Source organism: Alexandromys fortis, unplaced genomic scaffold (genome assembly GCF_014885135.2).
Source record: "Alexandromys fortis isolate MF-2015 unplaced genomic scaffold, M_Fortis_MF-2015_v1.1 scaffold_198, whole genome shotgun sequence".
Taxonomy (NCBI): Eukaryota; Metazoa; Chordata; class Mammalia; order Rodentia; family Cricetidae; genus Alexandromys; species Alexandromys fortis.
This window is the reverse complement of record NW_026068111.1, coordinates 474,388-481,564: the sequence shown is the minus strand read 5'-3', so window position 1 is coordinate 481,564 and position 7,177 is coordinate 474,388.

The following is a 7,177-nucleotide window of genomic DNA, read 5'->3' as shown; positions in this document are numbered from 1 at the left end:
GGAAGAATCAAAAGATGACCAGAGAGATGTGTCCCAAAACAGCTCCCTATGCAAGACCATACGCATGAATCCTCTACCCCTGCATCTGACCTCTCCCCCAAACACCCTGCTCCTCACTCCAAGTGCAAAGCCATCAGCTTTAGAGGGAAACAAGAGCCATTGCTCCTGAGTAGATACAAACCCAGGGTTCTGGAGCTCTGTGGAAGAGCTTAAACTTGGGAACGTCATCTCGGGCTAGAGGTGTGTTCAGGAGGGATCATCAAGGACCACGAGTGTCCAGAGCCTTTGAGGTAACGGTACACCCTTGTAATCCCAGCATTCAATTGACTGAGACAGGATGATCCTAAGTTCAAGGCCAGCCTGGACTGCATAAGACCCTCATAAAAGAGACCAGACCCCATAGAATGCTTGATGAGTGTCTTCGTGATCCCAGAATGCGCTTGGAACAGGAATAGGGGAGGAGGTAATGGTCTGCTCTTTGTGTTTGTTTGGTTTTTATTTTTCCCAAAACTCATGATGGCTGATTCATCTCCTCTTCTAGATCCAAAAGTCCCAGCTTTAGTGCTGCCTACAGAACCTAAGCAGAGATGTTCAGACAAAACTGACCTGGTGTTCTCACTCTTCCCAGACAAAGCATTTATGGTCAAGCTTCTGCTGGGTTCTGGTTGCTGGGCTGTCCAAGGGACTGAGTTGGGAACTGTGTCCTCACGAGTAACACAATCACAACAGATAGCCAGTGCACCTGCCAGGCACCAGCAAGAACTCGGAGACCTGTCTCCATGGCTGCTGCCATACATTTCAAACCCCACTTACCACTCACCCAGGGGCTACATCTCCAGTGTCTGCCCTGCCCTGTCACATGAGCGAAAGGAAAGCAAACATCCCCTGGCTGTGTCACTGCCAACATCTCTGCCAGTGAAATTCTCACTCCCATCTGCTCTTGAATATTAGCTCCTCTGGGCTGCAGCTATAGAGAAGATTCCAGAAGACATGCTCTGCACATCGTCGGGCTGTTCAATGGATCTTACTCACATACACCTGTGCAAATCTAGCTCCCCAGAGTGAGCAAGACCCAAGCCGTGTTCCATACCCTGAACTTTGGGTGGGAAGGCTCTCCGCCCCTTCAGAATGGCTCTTCAAGCTGATAGGTCCCCAGTGCTAGGACTAAGTAGTACAGTAAGTGACCTGTACTGCAGGAGACACAGATGCAAATGGCTGGCCAGCCAACAGCCCAAACAAAATGCAGGTCCCTCATTTGTGATCAGTCCATAGACAGCTTCCCAAAACATGGGGGTTGATTTAAACAATGATCGTGAGACCAGGGGAGGTTTCCCAGTATTCTATGGTTCCCTAGCGCAATTATAAAAGTGCATAGACAAATTGGGGCTTCGCAGCCAAGTAACTGCTAGGCCTGGAGCAGTAGGCAGAATAATCTGGTGAAGGGGACAAAGTGGTATCTTATAGGATTGCCCTGCTATCTCCCAAACACTCCACCAAGTCCTTGTGGTACCCATCCCCTAGAGGCCGAAGCTTGGCCTCTTGAGCCTCACTGCAGCCCGCTGTCTCATTTGATTCACACAGTTATTGACACACTTGAAACAACTGTCAATATTTTAAAATCAGTTTTCACAAGAAAATCCAGCGGGGGGGGGGTGTTTTTCTTGAAAACTCAGAAGGTCTGACAACACTAAGACCAGGCTCAACTGGAGGGAACCAGGGAGAGCTCCACCACCCCACCCCACCCCACCCCACCTCACCCCTGCCCTTAGATAGGATGCAGACTAACCAAGTCTGCAGTCCCACCCTCCCTTTGGTCTAACTCCTGCTCTGCAGGTACCCTGTGGAAACATCCTGTTATTCCGTAAAGACCACAAGAAAGCCAGCACTTCCTTAGATGCCTTTCCCCCCACACCAAAGCTATCAGAAGAGCAATTTTTTCTACAACAAGCTACTCCTGTACCCACAGGTCAGTTCTGTATTCCCTCCTCAGAGGCAGGCATTGGCCATGTCCAGTGCCAACAGTCCCCAGAGGCAGGCATTGGCCATGTCCAATGCCAATAGTTCCCAAAGGCAGGCATTGGCCATGTCCAATGCCAACAGTCCCCAGAGGCAGGCATTGGCCATGTCCAGTGCCAGCAGTTCCCATGGGCATACATTGGCCATGTTCACTGCCAACAGTAGTATGAACTCATAAGACAGATGCTTCCAGAGACTAATAAAGCATCTAGGAGACTAACCGAATTTCAGAGAAAACTCTAGCCAAGTCAAATCTATGACCCAAAGTCAAAGGCAAGAATTGTGTGCCGATTTCGCAGACTGGTCATGGCATAGAGGGGTGGCCATGCTGCTTCTCCCCAAACCTTGCAGTGTGAGCAGGTTGAAGGGGAGAGTCGTGCCACCACCAATGTGGTAAGTGCAGAAGTGGGTGGGGGAATCCTGATTGGCTGGTTCTGGGAACAGGCATTCTGGGCAGAGCTTTAAAAAGGATAATGTATCTTTAAGGCCAGGTGCCCTTCAGGGAGCGCAGTGAATAAATGTCTTCTGAAATGCCTGTAAATATTCCATCGCCTCTCTGTCATTACTACTATGAAATGATAATGAAGCATGAAAGAAATATAATTCCATATTCAGATGACAGCATTAGCCTCCATAAGCAAACTGAAATATTTATTAGTAAAATGTTCGGTATCTACGCCTGTAATCTAAAAAAAAAAGGACAAAAATGTTTTATAATAAAAAAGAGATTGAATGCGGAGGTAAAATGTGGTTGGCTGATTTTATTGCTTATTATTAAATCCTGGCAAAACAATTATTTTTTTCTTTTCATTAGTAAGACACCCAAATTAAAACTATGCCCTCCGGCTGCAGGTTTACAGTAATGATTAAAAACAAGGGATCGTGATACATGGGGCTTTTGACAATGGCGTAATCAAATTCATTTGTATTGTTCAATCTTTCCCTGACAAATATTTTTACAGTAAAATATACCAAACAAAGAGTCGCACGCAACAACTATCAATACAGAGGAATTAGGAAACCTCGTCATTATTTAAAAAGCCAACGGATACGACGTTGCCATAATCTTGAATACAAACGGTAGTGTGTAGTTAATTAGGGTAATTATTGCCTAAATTGTGCTTAATTGTCTTATACTGAATAGGGAGCGTGAAGGAAGCCTTTTGAGCTCCCTACAATGCCTGAGTGCCACCAAACTCCTGAGTTATAATTTAATAAGTTTTGATGGTATTTCCTATACGTCAGAAAATGCACCTGAATACAAGCTAAGCGGCAAACAGGAGCCATGCGCCCTGACCTCTCTTTCACCTTATTGAAAAAGAGGCGTAAGAGAGTCGTTGAGAGCTGCAGCGTCTTGAGCTTCCTTGTACTGGGAGCAGGGTCCTTAAAGGAAAGGGGAAAGAGAGAGCTGGAAGAAGAAGAGGAAAAAAAAACGGAGTCTTTGAAGTGGATGAAAAATTAGAAATTCAAGTGACCGCGATCAATTCTGAAACACTGCGCCAAATTAATTACAGTTTTGCATCAGAAGCAGAGATGTAGATTTCAGACAGGCAATGTCATTTATCTCAACCTGCACAATACACAAGGCGATTAAGAAGCCAACTGTGTCCCCACCTCCCGAGTCGAAGGCCTCTCTGTGGCTGTGAGGTACAAATGATTAACTCCGAATTATGCAAGGAACTGTGCACGTGCTTCGGCTTGAATGGAGTGTGTGGCAAGTCCCGGGAGCTGGAGAGGGACAAATCTGAGGCTCTTTATCAAAATCCAGTCTGGCCACCACCCCACCCGCGACAGAATCGAGATAAATTACAGGGGAGCTGGCCAGCCCCGCGGAGGGCTAGCTCGGCCAGCTCCAGCTCTCCCCTCATCCTGCTTTTAACTGCTTGCCTTGAATTTGCATGTTTGGAAGAGCAGGTTCAAGGATGGACTTCATTCTACAGACAGCCCTGACCAGCTTCCCAATGCAGGTGGAGCTGCAGGAACCTGTCACCGGAGGTGAAATATTTGGCTTTGTGAGCCCTAATAGAGGGACACATACCGGCTGGGGGTGCAGCCTCTCCCTCTGGCCCTAGGGGTTAGCCTAAGAAGCCTTCAGCATCCAGGAGGTTTGGAGAAGTGGCGAGGCTTGGGTCCAAAGAAGCCCAAGGATCAGAAGCCCATAAAGAAACCCAACAGTAACCCCCTTTATCTGCCCCCTTCCTTGATAACGCCCCCCCTTAAAAACAAAAAAACCAGGCAGAATTCACATGTGTTCAAAACACAGCTTAATTGTAGTCAAAGTGAACTCAGCATTAGAAAGGCTGACAGATTTTCCCTACCCTGAGAAACCACACATGGTGTGTCAACACACACACACACACACACACACACACACACACACATGCAGAATGTCTGCTTCCTTAAACCCTGTATTCGCAGCTGATTTATTAACACAAAAGATGCCAACTGGAAAACTGTCGCTTTAAGATTTGTAAACACAGACCTTACAAACCCTGAGGTCTCCAGCTCCCCCTGGATTTCCTTGCAAAACCTGGACTGCCTACCCAGCCCGTACTGGCCTAACCACCTACTCTCCACCTGCCGCCTGCAGACTTCTTTTTTTATTATTATTAAATTTATTTATTTATTTATTAAACATTTCTGCCTCCTCCTCGCCACCCCATTTTCCTCCCCCTCCCCCATCAAGTCCCCCTCCCCCGATCAAGTCCCCCTCCTCATCAGCCCAAAGAGCAATCAGGGTTCCCTGACCTGTGGGAAGTCCAAGGACCACCCACCTCTATCCAGGTCTAGTAAGGTGAGCATCCAAACTGCCTAGGCTCCCACAAAGCCAGTACGTGCAGTAGGATCAAAAACCCATTGTCATTGTTCTTGAGTTCGAAAAAGCCTGGGATAAAAGCCTGCAGACTTCTTAAACACAGATGGAAGCGGTCCCCTGCGATTGCTGACGCCGCCGTCCGTCCAGCCCAAGGTGCGACCTGATCGAGTCCGGTTCAGTGACGGTCAGGGATACCACCTGAAGGCACGAAGCCTGGCTGTGAGAATGGCCCACGCCCACATCACTCTGTTTCCAGAAGACATATCTTCCCTAGCTGGAGCAAAGGAAACCAGCCACTGACCCTTGGCCCTGTGTGGGGGGTACAGGGAGTGGTGGGGACTATGGCTGACTTTAGCCACGTGCTCCCCTGAGGCAGACTGCTGCACCTGCATTCAAATGACCATTGTGGCGAATAAAAGCCCTCACACGTAACCAGTCACGGAATTTTCAGTTGGAAAATTAAACTTGGAAACCTGGATTCTTTCAGAAAATTGCTGCACTTTTTAATACTGAATATCACTTTTAAAACACACAAAAGAACACTCTGCTGGCCAAATATAAACTCTTTTTTGTTTTATACGCATTTTTTTCTCTGGGGATAGAGATGGACTACTGGATCCAGGACATACTAAACAAGTGTTCTACCACTGAGTCATACTCCCAACTCCTCACTGGGAGATTCTAGGCAGGTTAGGTTCTCTACCACTGAGCCACACCCAAACCCCTCACCTAGGGGTTCTAGGCAGGTGCTCTACCACTGAATCAAGTCACCAGCCACACTTCACCCCATCACTGGGGGATTGGAGGCAGCGGCTTCACCACTGAGCCACACCCCAGCCCCTCACTGGGGGATTCTAGGCAGGTTTTCTATACTGAGCCACACCCCAGCATTAGGCATTTTGACTACCATGTTTTAATTGTGCAAAATAATGAAGTTCACTATGAAATTTTCAATTATAAACAGTTTTGATGACCAGCTAGAATCCAGGATGTTCCTAATTTATTGACTCAGTTCTGTGCTTTTGCTGAAGAAAGAAGCTTTCCCTTTTGAATTTATACCACAACTGTTGGCTCCTCTTCCCTACATGGTTGCTCCCCAACAGCCTTGCCTCACACCGTTCAGTGGTACCCTAACCTTGGACATTTGCCTCGTGTGGTTTAGTGAGACAGCATCTCATTCTACAGCCCAGGCTAGTCTCAAACTCACAGTCCTCCTGCCTCAGCCTTCCCAGTGTGTATGCCATCTCACTGGGCTCCCAATCTCAGAGATCGCGTAGTTTCAGGCCAGCTCACTGCACGTTTCATTCTACTGCTAGGGAAGCGGTAAGTTTTGCTTATTGATCCTTGGCTTTGGGTGCTGGGCGGGGGAAAGCTATATAAATACCTAAAAGCTGTCAATCTGAGACAGACATAGCAATGTGTTAATCCCACCCATCTGCTCCTTGCCGCAGTCCCTCGCTCACTGAGCCCAGGTTCAGTCCCTCTCTAGACTGACTCCCCCTTCCCCATGGCTGGAAGCAGCCCACTAACACTACCCATTAGAAAGCAAGATGTACTTGCTTCTGAGGCCAGTGTGCCCTCAAGATACTTCATGGATGTGGTGGCGCACGTCTTTAATCCCAGTACATGGGAGGCAGAGGCAGAAGGATCTCTGTGAGTTTGAGGCCAGCCTGGTCTACAGAGTGAGTTCTAGGACAGCCTGGGCTATATAGAAAGACCCTGCCTCAAAAAGAATAATAATAATAATATGGCAGGCCAGTGTCCTTAAGAATAGAGAAGAGGGGGGAAGATGCCATTCTAGGTACCCAAACAAACGCCTCCTCAAACCAGACCAGACTCCATTGCTGGATACTGAGATCAAAGCAGACTGCTCCCTGGCTTTTGCATGTCCTGACAGCCATCACCAAAACCCCAGAGTGTCCCTCATTCAATCCTTAAGATCCATTCCAGCTGAGGAAGTCAGCAGATGCGAGGTGCACAGGATGCATCATGAGAAACGTGGTGGCTGTGGCACTTCGAGTAAATCGCGGAAGCTCAGAGCTGTGTCTGAACACATGGAGAATGAGCCTACCACCACGCTACACACGAGGAACCAAATTTGCAGTTCACGGTGTGGAGTTGCCATATAAACATCACAATCTCTCTCTTTCTCTCTTTTCTCTCTCTCCTCTCTCTTTCCTCTCTCTCTCACACCCTCTCTCCTCTCTCTCTCCTCTCTCTCTCTCTCACCCTCTCTCTTCTCTCTCTCCTCTCTCTCTCTTTCCTCTCTCTCTCTCACCCTCTCTCCTCTCTCTCTTTCCTCTCTCTCTCACCCTCTCTCCTCTCTCTCTCTCTTTCCTCTCTCTC